The sequence below is a fragment of the Cibotium barometz genome, chromosome 45, assembly GCF_041138505.1.
Source record: "Cibotium barometz isolate CiBa-2024 chromosome 45, ASM4113850v1, whole genome shotgun sequence".
In the NCBI taxonomy this organism is placed as follows: Eukaryota; Viridiplantae; Streptophyta; class Polypodiopsida; order Cyatheales; family Cibotiaceae; genus Cibotium; species Cibotium barometz.
The window spans coordinates 47,504,525-47,521,647 of NC_141090.1; the positions used below are offsets into that span (position 1 = coordinate 47,504,525).

The window sequence follows — 17,123 nt, forward strand, 5'->3', positions numbered from 1 at the left end:
TGCCCTTCTTAAGAATAAGGTATACCTTAGTCACTAGTATGTTATATAGAGAAAATAAAATCAATAGCCTCCAAGAATCAATTTGTAAATTAGAGTTAAAAAAAAACAAAGGCATTAGGAATGTTACTAGTTAATTAGAGACTAGTACTCAATCCGAGAGTTGTTGGGTATGTAAAAGACATTAAGAAGCGAAAAGTAAGAAAGAAAGATGGAATGCAAAGGGTCAATCTGAATACAAAGGGTCAATGAAGGAGATTTTTTCCTCTTATTTTTTAGAAATCCAAGATTTCTTTTTTCTCTCTGTTTGTGCCTTGGTTGTCCATGTTATTGGTTATTGGTTAATATGTAATAGATAGATAGTGGAATAAAAAGTAAAAAAATCATGGAAATAAGATATAAAATTATATACAACTCTGGTTGGCCCGGAAATTCGTGTATGATTTTGGATCAGCTCAGGCGCACGCTTCTACTCATCTTGGTTCCGCCTGCCTGTCTGTAAGCAATTGCTCAACCGGAAATTTTCAGCTCACTGAGCATAAAAAGGTGCAAGTCGCAACCCCTTCTTTATCGCATATTAATGTTCGTTCTGTGTTCATTAGCCGTCTGCTCATTTATTTGATGAGATACCGAGAAATTGCAATTTGCCAACATGACTTTGCTCATGAATTTAGGCATGATTGCAACGCCTGGCGCAGATCAACCGCACAACCCATATCGCAGGCTGATGTGTAGCAGCCCCTCTCTCTCTCTCTCTCTCTCTCTCTCTCTCTCTCTCTCACACACACACACACACACACACACACACACACACATTGCGAACCAGTTGCCACCCCAAGCTCATCATAGTTAGCTTGGAGGGAAATTCTCTTCAAGATTTCTTGCAAATGCAAAGTGGAGCATCTCATAGAATATTTGCAATTTGGGAGTTTTGATGTGCTACTCATCCCAGAGGTGATTGCAAAACCTTTGTCTGCGACAGTTTGCAGCTTCAATTTATTTGTGCCAGGATCAATTGGGGAAGATCCTATGGCTTCCAGTTCTTCTAGCACGGGGAGAGGAGGATTCTGGGGGGACTCCGGTCCTGCCATATCAGAGTGGATGGATCACAGGAGCAAGAGATAACCCCCGTTTTGGCAAGAAGCTCATGTATTGGAGTACCGCTGGCCTCTCTCTCTTTGACTGGTGGCTGATGAGGTTCTCCTAATCATGGTGTGGTACATTACCTCTTGCTGGGCCTCGTCCACTTTTGCATTAATTAGATCCAGACTTATCTACGGTCAATGGAAGATGGAGACCACAATCTTGAGCTGAAGATTCATGGGACGTCATCATTTTGTCTCAGCATCATCGGGCTTAGGCATTGTGTACCTTGAAATCTAACCAAAGCAAACTGAGACTTGGAAAACTTGATTGGCTGCCGACATAGAAGATTGCACATTGAAGCTTGGATCTAGGATTAAGATGTTCTTCACTTTCACAAAGTTGTGACATCAAGAAAGAAAGGACAAAAATATGAGGCATCATATAGCACATCAAAGAAATTTAAGATAGCACTCAAAATATTAACTTTCATACTCCTCTCATCCCCTTTTGCAGTTAGTCTTCCTGGATCTTGGGCCAAACTCCAATCAGCCCTTTCCAAGAGCCCTATCAGTAGGGAGGAAGAGCGACTATGGCAATCTCTGATTTGGAACAGCCTGGTGTGTCTTCCCACCTAGACATCAGGCTGGAAGCACTCCACATTTCTTGCAATGTCGTGCGGATACAGTCTTTTCTTCATCAAATCTTCCACCTTGTAGTGGCTATGAATCCATTATGGCAACTTTGGAAATGGGAGAGCATGCCTGTGGCAAGGAGAATAATAAGAAGAAGAAGAGTAGAAGTAGAAGTAGAGGAAAAGGGTTGCAACCCCTCACAGACTTATATCCCTCACTTCCAACAGTAGTGGTTGGCAGAGGGCATGACAAGTGTGATGCCTCTGGAGCAGCTTCTGCCCTGCAAGGTCCCTTTTTTTCTTTGGTTGACAGGCCTGGTGGTTGGCTCTTGGAGCTTTGGGGCTTGGCTTCTCTTCATTTGTTTCCTTTGCTTCACATACTCCTGGCCCCACACTATCATAGGCCAACTATTTATCTCAGGGTGATACATCCCAATCCTTGGCTGTGCATCCTAAAGCTACTCTTGTGGATTCCTAATTCACATTCTCGTGGCCTGTTTCCTCCTTGAGACCAGGGCTTACAATTTGCTCTCTTAGATATCTTTCTATTCTAGCCTGTAGCTCCAAAATGTCCATGGACTGTAAAATTAATGATGTATGTGACACAGTCGGCAAACAATGAGGTGGTGCTCTTTCCTTCTGTAGGAGGACGCTTCTGAGCAGGTGCAAAATCATGTAGGTGTTCATGATAAAGGGTGTGTGAGATGTAGGACTGCATGTTAAAGCTGCTGTTGTGTTACTGCTGCATTAACATTAGACACGATAGAGAGATTCCTCCAAGCTAGTGTGAGAAGAGACTCAAGATCAATTGTTTAGCTGTGTTTTGTTCTTTATGAAACTTATCATTACATACTAGCTTGGTGCTTTAGTGGATTGAGTCTTGACTCCCGATGCATGGCTTGTGCCTTTTCATAGGCGTTTTCAGTTTATTTATTAGGTTCAAATGAATATTCTCTGCATCAAATCAAGCAAGATCAAAAGAATGAACTGGAGCTTCCTCTAGCCCACGCCCCCTCCACACCCCATGCAGGATTAATCATAGAGAATCGTAGATTAGAGCCATGGATTAACATAAAGATGATGACTAATGAGATGATTAAGAACTTAATCACTTTACCATAATGAGAGCAAGCTGATGATAATGGCACACACTATTTTGCATGAGATTTATGCTTCTTGAATAGGCTTGTGGATACAAGGATTAGATCAATGCTAAGCATGATTAGGTGAGTGATTAGGTGCTAAAGGTGCTCCTAATCACTCACCTTGATTTGCGGATATAGATGCCCTTTCCATGTGCTCCAAGTCAACGTTGGTAGCTAGCATTCAAGGCTCATGTCCACTTGATTAGGTGCTAAAGGTGCTAAAGGTGCTCCCCTTGATTTGCGGATATAGATGCCCTTTCCATGTGCTCCAAGTCAACGTTGGTAGCTAGCATTCAAGGCTCATGTCCACTTGCATAGGCATGGATTCCTTCACTTCTTATTGGCTTCAGGCTTTTACATTGCTTGGATTTACTCTAAGGTGCACTCTTTTAGGCTCATTATTAGGAGTCTTTTATTTCTAAGGTTTTGGGCTTTACACCGTGGACATTTGAATGGCTCCCCCTAAGAAGGGTGACTTTTGATTTTTCTCAACACTCCACATCCCCCCCTCCTTTCCCCGCCACTTTGCCCCTTGTGCACACCCCTAGCTATATGCTAGCCCCCCTCGTGCTTTGCCTTCATTCCCATCACCTCCCTTCTTCTGTTTTGTGCTGCCCCCTTTGCCATTAAATGCATCCCATTGCTGTGCAATCCCCCGTGTGCTTTGCCTTCTCTCCCGCCACACCCCATGTGTTTCGTAGTGTACACCCACAAAATCCCAGCCCCCCCTCCCTCTTCTCTTCCAGCCAGGCCCTTCACACTATTTCCCTTGTATAATCCATCCCAAAATTTGCCCTAATTACAGCTGAAAACAGGATAAGTACTAAACCAAATAATAAGAGAGCAAGCTAGCTCACCTCCCAACAACGATTGGCATCGTCTCTTGGAGATGTATGCATGAAGCATATCCTCCAAAACGTGATTCACCCTCTCTGTTTGCCCATCAGACTGAGGATGATCATAGGAACTCATGCTTAATGTAGTGTCCAATCTCTAGAAAACTAGCTGCCATAAGTGTCCAGAAAATTGCGAGTCCCTATCACTGACTATATCAAGAGGTGGTCCATACAACCTAAAAAGCTGCCCAGCAAACTGTTGCGCCAATTCAGTTGCCTTCACAAGTTCACTGTCACTTTTGTAGGTAAAAATCGAGCCATCTTCGTCAATGTCTACAATCACCCAGACAACATCATGTCCTCTATTGGTTTGTGGCAAATTGATATTGAAGTCCAGGGAAATACGCTCCCATTTACCTCTTGGGATCTCTTGAGAATGTAACATACCTCGAGCTCTAAGTCGTTCAGCTTGATTCACTTGACATTGACGACACTTTACCACCTAGTCTTAAACATACACCTTCATCTTAGGCTAGTAAAATGTCCGTTTTACCAAATCATAGGTTCACTATATCCCCGGATGACCCGTTGTAGGAGTGTCATGACATTCATACAGGATCCTTTTCTAATCTCAGCGGTATTGTGTAGGCAAAACTTCTCATTCTGGAACAACAATCCATTCCGAAGAAGGAACTGACCAGTTGCCACACTCACAGATGGCATGACTCTTGAGTCTCGGCCTAAATCTATCGAGCACCCTACCTCGGCCTGCCACCAATATCGACCAAAATTACTTTCGGTCTCACATAACCCTCTCAGAGAGTCATAAAGGTCAATCCTACTCTTGGTGAAGCTCAAAGAGTTCATCTCCCGAATTCTACTCAAGGCATCCACCACTTGGTTCAAGCTACTCTTCCAATACTTTATTTCCATATCAAAATCTTGCATCAACTCAACCCACCGTGCCTTTCTTTCCCTCAACTCAGGTCTATCACAAATATACTTAATTGACTTGTGGTCGGTGAGCACAATAAACTTGGTTCCATAAAGATAATGTCGCCAAGTTTTCAGAGCATGTATAACCACATACAGCTCTTTCTTGTGAGTGCGCCATCTGACTTGCGTATTATCAAGCTTCTTGCTTTCAAATGCCACAAGCGAGCCATTCTGGAATAATGTTGCGCCTATCGCGAAATCACTAGCATCTATCTCGACCATGAATTTCCCTAAATAATCTCTAAAAAGATCGTTCATCATCTATTGGAAAGTAGCAGGAGTATTTGTGAGCCCAAAAGGTAATATGAGGATCCATATCGCATGCGGAGTCCCGTTTCTAAAGACGTCTTCCTTAGCTATCCGTGTGTGGTGATAACTTTATTCAGTTTTTTATAGTTGTCACACATTCTTCAACTTCCGTCCTTGTGCTTTAGCAGTACTGCCCTCCAAGGAGATTTACTCTTACGAATCTGTCCTATCTTGACAATTGTTGAGCAATCTCATCTCTTCAAACTGGCTCATCCTGTAAGGCGCAATGCTCACTGGCTGAAACTCTGGAACTAAATCAATCTTATGATCAATTGACTGATTGGGTCAAGGACCATAAGGTAACTCAGCTGGGAAAACATCGGCAAACCCTACCCCAATGTTCTCTAAAGCTTGTGTCTCCCATACATCAAGACTAAGTGAATTAAAAACTCACAATTAGTATGAGATGACATGGTATCTAGAACACATTGAAACACTTCATAATAAGAATGCTTTACTATATTACAAAGTTCATCTGAGTTTATAAGAGTATTGGCATTTGAGTTTATAAGAGTAGTGGATGGAACATCAAAATCACTCTATAGATAAAATTGGACACCATCCATGACAAAAGTGTCATGTGCACACACATGAACATGGCTGATCCAAAGCTAATCCCCAATTAAGCAAAAGATAAACAATAAGATTTGGGTAGTAGCAACCTCTAACAACCATCAGAAGGCAACTTCATGGACCAAGATCAGGTCGACCAGGCATTGTAGGAGGTTTACCTTAGGTTGGCAGTTTATGTGTTTTTGTATCCACTGGAGCTGGCCGACAGTAGTTGGCCAGATGGCTTGGTTGCCAAGGGTCTATAAAAAAGCACAACATTGTTTATTGTTATTCATCTCACTCTCTCAAGGAGTTAGGTCATAGGGAGTCTTAGAAAGGTCATTTAGTACCTCTTTTGGAAGGCCAAAGGCCACAAAATATTGTACACCTTTTGTACCATATGAATATACTAAATACATAGCCATCTCTCTCTCTCCTCTCTCTGTCTATGTTGATTGTTCTCGTATCAAGAGTTCTTATGCAGCACTTAGGGTTGAAAGAAGACTTTCAGAGCTTTCACTTGTAACTGTGGTATCAAAGCATCAGGTTTAGCTATGCTAAGTGCTGTTGGTGTCCCAGAAGTGCACAGGTCCAAGGAGAGTAACTCAACATGTGTCAAGACCCCCAGAAGCTGATTGGTGTCAAGCAAACCCAAGGGGAGGGTTTCACAAGAGTTGATAGCTAGTTGGGGCTGCCAAGGAAGCTTCCTAAGATGATCGGCCATACTATCACCTTCACCCATGTCCAAGTTCTCAAGCTCTTTCTTGAGATATGCAACTCTGGCCTCATTCTTTGCGTAATACATAGTCTCAAGGACATCCCAAGCTCTCTTCGAGGTCTTGCAAGACCTGATATGCAAAATAATAGATCTCTTGACAGACAAGGGAATCAACGCCATAGCCCCGGCATCATGGGCATCCCATCTCTTTTGCTCTTGAGTAGCAGTAGCAACCCCAAGAGTAGCTACCTCGGCACCTTGCTCACCCCTTTGAGGAGTGGTAGGAGCTACATCTACTGGATGTACATCTTCACCATTTACATAACCCCAAAGGCCTTTAGCCACAAGCAGATTTCTAACCATGAAACTCCACATTTCTAACCATGAAACTCCATAGAGAGTAGTTGCTGCCATTAAGTTTGTCCTCTTGGGACAAAACCCCAAACGCATCCGATGCATTCTGGGCCATACATCCTGCACAAAAAAATCATGTCCCACACTAGTGCCAAACACACTGCAGATAGTGTCCACTGAATGCACCTAGAAGTTGCGTAGTGGCCCATTGTAGCAAGTACCTGCAAGTATATAAAAAAAGGACAAAGTGTAGGGTATAAAGAATGTACTGGTGGCGAGTATTTGCAGGAGCCAAAAATTGGTGTAGGGAGCTGATGTAGTATGCAGAAACCTCTCTAGTGCTGAAGCTTGCACTGAGGACCCTTCAAAGTAGGGAGGCTGTTTGGAAGCAGCACAGAACCCTTATTGGGCGGTGGCAAGCACACGGTTGGAGAACTTGGAACGCCGTGTAACTCAGCTGCCGCAACTGTGGGCGGAGATGGGTTGATTTACCAGCTGAAAGGGGCGGTGGTGGTCCTTTCCCCAGTACTGTCACCGGCTGGGAGGAGCGGCAGTAGTCCTCTCCCCGCTAGTGCCGCCCACTTTTGCGTGGTCGGAATGGGCGATGGCTAACCTAGGGGACAAAAACCTGGGCGGTAGGGGGAGGAGCTCGGGCGGGGTTGTGGCTTGGCAAGCCTTACCTGAGGAGAAGCCCAAAATCAGACTGGTCCAAGTGCAAACAGCAAGCTGTGGAATTTTGGCGGCCACCACAGAGGCTTGCAATGGCTGGACTTTACGCGCTGGGAGCTTGCAACACAGAGAGAATATCCTTGGATCCTTATGCAAGACGGAAGGATCTCAAGAGCAGGATTTGTGAGCTTTGTGGTTGGGAACCACAAAAGCACTATTGTTTGATTTGTATTCATTACTTGGTGCTTGGAGAACTGGTGAGGACTCCCAAGCACCCATGATCTTGTACTTGAGAGAAGACTCCTTTTGGGTGGCCGGGTAGGGGGGGGTTGTTGGCCCATCATTCTGGTCCCTAGTGTGGAGTTCAGTTTATTTCAATTGTTTGTGGTTGTGCCATGATTACTGTTTAATGTTGTTTACCATTAATTGATTCTAAGAAACACGCTCCGCCCCATTACATGGAACCCTAGTGGGGCTGGCGAGCGGCCACCATACAAAGGTGTACAATTTTCTGTGGCCTTTGGCCTTCCCCCAAAAGAGGTACTAAATGACCTTTCTAAGACTCCCTATGACCTAACTCCTTGAGGGAGTGACATGAATAACAATGAACAATGTTGTGCCTTGTTATAGGCCCTTGGCAGCCACGCCATCTGGCCGACTACCATCAGCCACGTCCAGTGGGCACAAAAACGCATAAAAACTGCCAACCTGAGGTAAACCTCTTACAATGCCTGGCCGACCTGATCCTGGTTCATTGGTCCATCAAGCTGCCTACCGGTGCCTATTAGAGGCTGCTACTGTCCAAATCCAATTGTTTATCTGTTGCCTAATCAAGGATTAAATTTGGATCAGCCATGTCCATGTGTGTGCACATGACATCCCCTCCTACTAAACTTGATGATGGGATTCCAACCTTTGACCTTGGATGGCTGTCATCATCCCTTTGTCTCCACATGCACTCCCACACTTGTCATCCTTCCCTTCCTGGCAACCTTTTCACTAAAAACCTTGCCCTATCTTTGATTCCACTCCAAATTTGATGTAGAGACCTATGCATCTGTTCCACTTTGTCCACTTATTCTTCCTGCGCTCCTCAAACTTTAAAGGCTTTGGATTAGCCCTCATAGACAACATAAGAGAAGTCTGGAAAGTCAAATAAGATTCTGGTAATAACTGCAAAGTCTTGGATATGAGTTCCTTCTCGCGAATGACGTCATCAATATTGAGCAGCTCCTGCTGAAGGTCCTGGATGCTTTTATGGAGCAACTCCAAGGGATGATGATCATCCAAAAGGTGGAGCCAAGGGTGCCATGGTTGGTTTCAAGAAGGATTCATGTTTGTGTTCACTGTTCAGGGACAAGGCAAGAAGGCAAGGATTCCGTGGTTCGTGGTAGTGATCAGGCCTTTGCAGCGCATGGCAAAGGCAAAGGCAAAGCAAAAGGTGGTTATCATCAGTCTAAGGCTGATTCTGGACAGCCATCAAACAAACGAAAAGGTGATGTGTTTTTCCACTGTTTTTGATCTTAAAGTTCTCCTCACTTAGTCGTTATTGAGCTGCGAGCACCCCCTCCTGCGAACTAAGTTGGTGCCCACGCCCCTCCCTCTTGCTACCGCCTCCTTTCACCCTCTGCCTGAATTGCGCCCCCTCCTTCTGCCTGCGCACCCCCCCTCCCCGACTGTGCTCCCTCCTTCTGCCTGCGCACCCCCCCCCTCCCCGATTGTGCTCCCTCCTTCTACCTGTGCACCTCTCCCCCCCTCCTTCCGCATTTGCACCACTCCTCCCGTCTGTCTGCCTGCCCTCCCCCCCCCTCCTTCCGCTTGTGCTCCTTCCTCCTCTCGCTCTGTCCCCTCCTGTGCCTCCCCCCTCTCACGCTGCCCCCTCCTTCCCCCCTTTTCTCTCTGACGCTCCCCCGCCAGCTCTCCTCTCTCCACCATCCTGTAGAGTACTCAGGCCTCCCAGGCCAATGCTTCATTTGCAAGCAGATGGGACATCTCATCAGAGCTTGCCCCCAGCGCCAGTCTAGGAGAGTCGCCTTCGGTGGTTCCCCCCTGGTCCCAGCTCAAATCATCATCAAGGGGTCAAGAGAGATGCTGGCCCTTAGGCAGCCGAGCACCAAGACCAATTGCAGACAGCTCTGCTACCGGAGAGTGGCAGATCGTTGGCCCGCACCAGGGCCGCAAGCCGATTTCCAGGGCTAAGCGGCGTCACCGTGTGCCCTAGGCTGGCAAAGTACATGAGAATTCGGTTTTGTCAGAGAACCGTTTTGAGCATTTATCATAGCATCCACTCGTTGGCGATCCCCCCCTCCGGTCACTGCGAGAGTCCCACCTCTGGCCCCTCCGGTCTGGCGGCCGTTGCCCCGTCATGACTCCTCCTTAGGTTCTCAGATTCTAGTGAGGCCAACTGGCCATAGTCACAGGGAATGGACATTTTTAGACTCGGGAATGTTGGGGATGGCAGCATCTTCCCGTTCCCATTCCTGTCCCATGTCACTCTATAGTCACAGGGAATGGCCATTCTCAATCTTTTCCGTCCCCGTTCCCCGTCCCCATTTTGCATCCCATGTGACTATGCAACTGGCCCCACTAAGCCCCCAGCGAGCCCCTCCCTCTCTAGTGGATCACTCCCAATTGCTTCCATCTCCCTCTTCCTAGCTTCCCCATCCCCATCCCCCTCCCGCCGCCTCCCCCCCCCCATCCTCAATCTTTACCTCCAACTCTTCCTGCAGCGGTCCCCCCTACCCTGTCCTCTTCTTCTGAGCCCGCACCCCCCCCTCCCTCCGCCTCTCCTGAGCATTCCCACCGCCCTCCGGTAGCAATCGATCCGGAGCGAAGGCAGTTGGCGGGTTTCGTCCGTCGATTGATCCATTGATTCTTGGAGCCGGTCGAGATGACCATCGCCGCCTCCCCAGTGAGGACTCTCCTGCCAGAGTCGCCAGGTGCCCCCCCCCCCCTCTCCTAGGATCCTGGGTTGCGAGTGGATTACGGTTTCTTCCCATGTTTCCTTGTGGAAGGAACTGATATTTTCAAGGAGACGATGGCTCCCATTTGGATTTGTGTGGTGTTCCATCATTCCAGGCCATCCACGCCAGAGAGTGGCGCAATGATCTCCTCCTTTCCCGTGAGCGTAGCCCTGGGGACAGAGTGGGATTCAGAGTCAGTGGTTGCCGCCATCCAAGGGCAGGCAGTAGAGCTCTCACCATCTTCATGATCTAATTGATGGAATTCAGAGTATGCTTGCTCTTGAGCTCGGACAAAGTGGCAACACATGGAGGATAGGATCAGAGCCCACCTGGCGTGGACTAACCGTGATTACTCCTCGTCGAAACCCACGCCCAAGACTCTTTGAGTGGAAGGCAGTTCTGATAGTTTCGCCTCCCACAGATATTGATATGCGGATTGTCTCATGGAACATTTAGGGTTCAGTGCTTTTAGAGGCGAGGCGTCCTTAGAGGAGAGCTCCATACAGTTGCAGTTGGGGAACCCATCAACATTTTCCTCCAGGAGCACCATCTCTCCGAGGGGCGTACCCGTCATTGCGGGAAGATTTTACCAGGCACGAGTCACACTTTTTGGTCTCTCCTTTGGCTCCTGCGGGACACAGGAGAGAGTTTGCATTTCTGTCAGTGAGCAGCTCTTGCCTACAGTGGTTGGCTCAGGTGTCATAGTCACTGGGCGCGAGCTCAGTGGGTTATCATTAGGATTGGAGAGGACTAAGTTTCCTCAATGTTTATGCCCGAACGTCACAGCCGGTAGAACCACCTTTTGGAGTATAGTCCGTCAATCCCTCCCGCCGCGGGTTGACTTTTGGTGCATGGGTGGAGACTCTAACATGATCGAGTCAGTAGAGGACGGACTCAGAGGAGGCACGCCTACAGTCTCAGGCTCAAAGTACTCTGTTTAGGAGGAGTTGATCCTGCACTCAAGGGACAAGACCCTTGTACCAGAGTTTAGGCACAGTCCTGGGAGTCTGTGCTGCTCCATGGTCTGATAGGAGGAGCACCGATCCCAGTCTCTCTCGACTTAATAGATTCTATGTGGATGAGTGGGCTTTGTGAGGGCAAAAGGATGAAAGGACCAGATGCACGAGAGATCAGAGCAAATCAACACAACATGAAATGGGCGAATGAATGTATGTATGATGGTGAATGAAATCATGTGCAAGAGGCCCTCTGATGTGAGGTGACTCTGAGTAGTAGACCGGTGTAGAAGCAAAGACGAGGTCGGAGCTAAGCACGATCGGTCGGTCACGAAGGCTCGTGTCAATGTAAGGCAAAGGCACTCCGAGAGGTGGTAGGTGTTGAAGGCCCACGTCGGTGGATGCAAAGGCACTCCGAGGTGGTAGATATCTGTAGTGGGCAGCGGAAGGTGAAGTGGTAGAGGCTCTGGTGACAAGGGTGCTGCGGTACCTGAGGGGTGATGAAGAGCAGAGAGGGGTGTTGTCCCGAGTGGTGCAGGCTCTGGTGATGAGGGTGCTGCAATACCTGAGTGATGGTGAGGAGTAGAGAAAGAAAGAAAGAAAGAAAGAAAGATTTTATTAACGTCTTCCAAAAGACCGAACTCGGCCTATGAGACAAATCAGTGTACCTGCGTGGGGTATCCTCTGTCATCCCAACAAAATGAAAAAGTACTGAACTAAAAAAAGCTGAATCTGGGTGTGCAATAAGTACAATGAGTGGGGGAGGTGATGGAGCTCTACTACTAGGAAAATGCAAAGCTATATGCATGGAGTATACAATCATCACATGCAACCTAGCTAGCTCCATCCTGTACCATACTGGGGGTATAGAATGGTATACATCAATGAAGGGGGTGTCCACAGTGTTGGGTGATGGACTCACACACACACACACACAAACCTGCACATTAGGGTTAGGTGCAGGGTAGAGAAGCTCACACACAGAAATGAGAGAGAGAGAGAGAGAGAGCCAAAAGTGTGGTATCCACAAAATGCAAGTCAACCCTTGCATGTGTGTCACATTCATATAATATAGAAGTACAAAATATTATATGTGTCCTTTCACACTTGATGTCCAAGGGGAAAAACCACACGGGAAAAAGTGCCCTTGGTTAAGCCCTGTTCACACATAGCACTACCATAAGTGAGCATATGCCTACAAATCCCCCCTGTAGTGGAAGTGTGAACCTGTACAAGGTAGCAGATCACTCTCTGTATGAGAGTAAGCCCAAAGCTTTGCGGAAAGCTTCAAACTTTTCTCGAGGTAAAGCCTTTGTGAATAGATCTGCAACATTATCCTGTGTAGGGCAATAAGATAAACTGATCTCCCCTGCATGTAGCCTCTCTCTGACATAGTGATAATGAATCTCTATGTGCTTGGTACGTGCATGAAATACTGGATTTCGTGCCACGGCCATAGCACTCTGGCTATCAGTGAGAATGGTAGTGGGTATCTGCTGACACTCACGAAGATCAGCCAATAGTCTCCTCAACCATACACAATCTACTGTAGCTGTAAAGACTGCCCTGTACTCAGCCTCACAAGTAGATGTAGCAACAGTGGGTTGCTTTTTACTCAACCAAGATATGCATGAACTGCCAAGAAAAAAACAATTCCCACTGGGATTGCCTGGTATCATAATCACCAGCCCAATCTGAATCACTGTATGCATAAAGCTGCAAGCTGCCCCCCCTGGGATAGAACAAACCAAGATCCAGGGTACCCTTAAGATAACGAAAAATGCGTTTGACTGCTTGCCAATGCTTTGTGCCTGGGCTGTGCATGAATTTGTAGTGTAAAGGCCCCAAATCTGACATATCAAATTCAGCTTTAAAATCTGAAATTTGTGCTTTGCTTGTACTTGAAATGAGCATGTCATCTACATACAAGATGACTATGAGAATATCGGCATCGGTTTTCTTCACATACAATGTGCTTTCAGCTTGACTATTCTCATAACCTTGGCTGGTTAGATGAGCATGTATCTTATCATACCAAGCTCTTGGAGCTTGCTTTAACCCATACAATGCTTTGTGCAACCTGCATACTTTATGTTCCTCACCAGGAACTACAAAACCAATGGGCTGATTTACATATACTTCCTCCTGGAAATCCCCATTTAAGAATGCAGTTTTGATATCCAATTGATGCACTTTCCATCCTTTATGTGCAGCCAATGCAATCACTGATCTTATTGTGGTCATTCTGGAAGTAGGAGCAAAAGTCTCTTCATAATCTATTCCCTTTTTCTGGGAGTGGCCTTTAGCCACAAGTCTTGCTTTGTACCTGTCAATAGTACCATCAGACTTTCTTTTGACTTTGTACACCCACTTTGTTCCAATTACATGCTTGCCTTTAGGCAATTCCACAAGATCCCATGTATTGTTCTTCATTATAGAAGAAATTTCAGCTTGCATAGCTTGCAACCAATGCTCATTCTCATGTGCTTCTTCATAAGAACGTTTGTGCTTTCACCATGCATCTTGCCATCTCCATGAGAGATCTATTTTTCCTTTTAGCTACACCATTCTGCTGCGGTGTATAAGGCACAGTACATTGGTGTTTGATGCCCTTTTGAAGCATATAATCTTTGAATGCATTTGACATGTATTCTCCACCTCTATCTGAGCGGAGTGTTTGGACTTTACATGCACACATATTTTCAGCCATTGCTACAAAGTGTCGAAAGCATGTAAACACATCTGCTTTCGCTTTCAAATGGTTAGCCCAAGCAAATCTGGAGTAGTCATCAATGAATGTGACGAAGTAAAGATGCCCCCCTATGGATGGTGTCCGCATTGGACCACATACATCACTATGTATGAGCTGTAGTTTACTTTCAGCTCTAACAGCTCCATCTTTGGGGAATGGTTTTCGTTGCATCTTTCCCAAAATACACCCCTCACATACATGTCTTGGTGGAGACTCAAGAGGCGGCATATTATCAACCATATGATGCTTCTGCAAAAGCATCAAACTCTGAAAATTTACATGCCCAAAACGAGCATGCCATAGCTTTGCATCATGCATAGCAGAGTGTGGGCAGCCACTGTATTTGTATCATAAGTGCGCTTGTCATAGCTGTCCAGCTTATACAAGCCTTTGTATCGTGTTCCAGAAGTGACTATTTCATAACCCTTTGATGGGTCCTTTACCAAACACTTCCCATCTTCAAATTCAACCTTTAAACCTTGGTCGTTTATGGCTGAGACGGAGAGCAGATTTTTCTTTATCCCTGGAACATACAATACATTTTTCATACATATATTGGCACCATTGGCTGCAATAAGTATGACATTACCAATTCCCTTTACTGGATATGTGGTATGATCTGCACATGATACAGTGCGGCCTTTTGAAGCATAAACCAAGTGCTAAAATACATCTTTGCATGAAGTGATGTGGCTTGAAGCACCACTATCAAAATACCATGATGCATTCTGTCTGTCAGATGCAATGCAAGACATATTAGTGTCTGAAGCACTTGGTGTGTCACTAGTGCATGTGACCAAAAAAGTGTACTCTTCCTGGATTACATTAGCTGATTGCTGTGCTTTGTCATCAGAAGAGTCTGCTACTGCATTGCCTGCTTCTTTCCTTTTCTCTTTTGCAATCCGCTTCCTACATTCACTGATGTAGTGTCCCGGCTTATGGCAGTAGTGACATTTGCCCTTTTTTTTTTGGGCTTGTTTGCATCCCCTTTGTCAGACTTTTCACCACTAGTAGAGTGCTGTCCATGACCAGCCTTGCTAGACTGTTGTCCCCCATGCCTAAAGCTCTTTGCTTTACCCTTATCCTTGGCTGTAAATGCCTTTTCTCCACCACGGTTGCTCGATATGTTTGCTCTTGTTTGCTCTTCCTGCAAGAGTAAACCCACGAGCTCTTCAAAAGTGACGGGATCACCACCTCCTCTCATTGAGAGGTTGAGAGAGGTGTGAAAGCCCAAGTAGGAAGGCGGTAAAGAATGAAGAGTGTTGGTGACCATCTGTCTGTCTGGGATAACCTCATCAATGTTGAGCAATTGTTCCTGCAAATCTCACACTTTGGTGAGATGATCTACCATAGAGTCATCCTCATCCATAGAAAGAAGATCCAATTGCCTCTTCAAGTAGGCAACTCTTGCCTCGTTGCGTACCTGATACATTGCTTCCAATGTGTCCCATGCAAGCTTCGATGTCTTGCAAGAACGAATGTGCGGAATAATAGTCCTTTTCACTAAAAGGGCTATCAATGACATGGCCTGTGCATCTCTAGAGTCCCATCTCTTCTGCTCTTGTGCGGAATAATAGTCCTTTTCACTAAAAGGGCTATCAACGACATGGCCTGTGCATCTCTAGAGTCCCATCTCTTCTGCTCGTGTGGGAGCAGGATCTACATCAGGAGCTCTTTGAGCACCTCCCCTTTGAGGCGTGGCTGGCTGTATGGTAAGTGGGCGTGTGTCATCTCACCACACACGATGCCCCAAAGCCCTTTGGCTACCAGCAAATTACGGATCATGAAACTCCAGAGGGAGTAGTTAGATCCATCCAGCTTGTCCTCCTAGGTGAGCACACCAAATACATCTGTAGCATTCTGTGCCATGTCAACAAAATATATCTGCAAGTAAACCAAGCACCAATGTGCACTGCCAGGCAACCAAATGTCCTGTGCAAATGTATGCCTGCAAACCAAAGCAAGTGTAAACGTGCACCAAATTGTCCAATTACACACAATGTGTATACATACGCGACAAATCGCAGCTGTAATGCCCAATTACATGCTCCAATCTGAAAATCCCCAATTTTTATGCACTCCAATCGCTTCAATGTGCATCTAATTGGCCAATTTCCACAAAAGCCCCAAATTTCTGCAAGTGAAAGAGGCTCAATTTGCTGATTTTGACCTCAATTTTGAAAACCCTCAAATTTCTGCAAATGAGAGAGGTTCAATTTGCTGATTTTGACCTCAATTTCAAAAACCCCCAAATTGCAGTCAAAGCAACATGCCCAATTTTATCAATTTGTCCTGAAATTGAGAAATCCCCCAAATTGCACCTGCAATTTTCCTGTGAATTTGACTTGCACAGAAGTGTCTGCTAAATCTGCATATGACCTGTACTGGAATGGCTGCAAAATATTGTATTTGTATTTGACCCAAAATGTGCACAGAGAAATACCTTCTTGCAAGGGCAGCAGGCTTGGAGCAGACAATCTAATAGAGTTGACGGTGGGAGTCGTTGCAAGGCGGTGGATGGCTGTGGGCAGCCAACGGGGAGCTGGGGCTGAAGCTTACGGAGTTGATGGCACAGGCGTAGGCGGTATCCGTAGGCTAGCTGCACCAGGGCCCAGCGGCAGCAGAGTGTCGAGGAGCTGCAGGTAACGAGCGCTCAGGTCGGAGGGTGCAGGTAACGGGCGCTCAGGTTGGAAGCGGAAGTGGGCACGGCGCTGTAGTCGCTGGCGGGAGCGAACGAACGGCCGGAACAGAACTTCGACTGCGCGCTCAACGGAGCGGAGAGGCGACGCCGGACGTTGTCGGCCAGAACAGAACGGCGAGCAGGTCGGCGTTGGGCGACGGCGGCCGGGTGCGGAGTAGGACGGACGGCGTGGCGGCTACCCTGCAGGCGTCGACGGAACGGGACGGCAGGTGGGAGGCGTCCTGGGCGGAGGCGGTGCTGTGACGCCAGCTGCAGAGGACGGTGCCGCCCGCCCCACTAGTGCCGCCCGGACGGTGGAGCAACAACAGAACGGACGGACGGAATCGGCAGACGGACGACGACGGTAAAACACAGCGGTGACGGAATTTCGCAGGATTCTTCCAGCAGCAGAATTTCAGGGCCAGCTCCCAGCTCCCAGCTCTGATACCAAATGTTGGGTGATGGACTCACACACTCAC

The 17,123-nt window shown here is 46.7% G+C and overlaps 1 protein-coding gene across 4 annotated transcripts in view; it reads left to right on the forward strand.

The window, feature by feature from the left end:
- The first annotated feature begins 406 nt into the window (after positions 1-406).
- The window catches only part of LOC147612830 (putative calcium-binding protein CML21), a 97,661-nt gene continuing 80,944 nt past the window's right edge, over positions 407-17,123 (forward strand). For all 4 annotated transcript variants that reach the window (XM_086783469.1, XM_086783470.1, XM_086783471.1 and 1 more), the window contains exon 1: positions 407-543. The gene's annotated coding sequence lies outside the window, so the exon portion shown is untranslated. The remainder of the gene's footprint in view (positions 544-17,123) is intronic.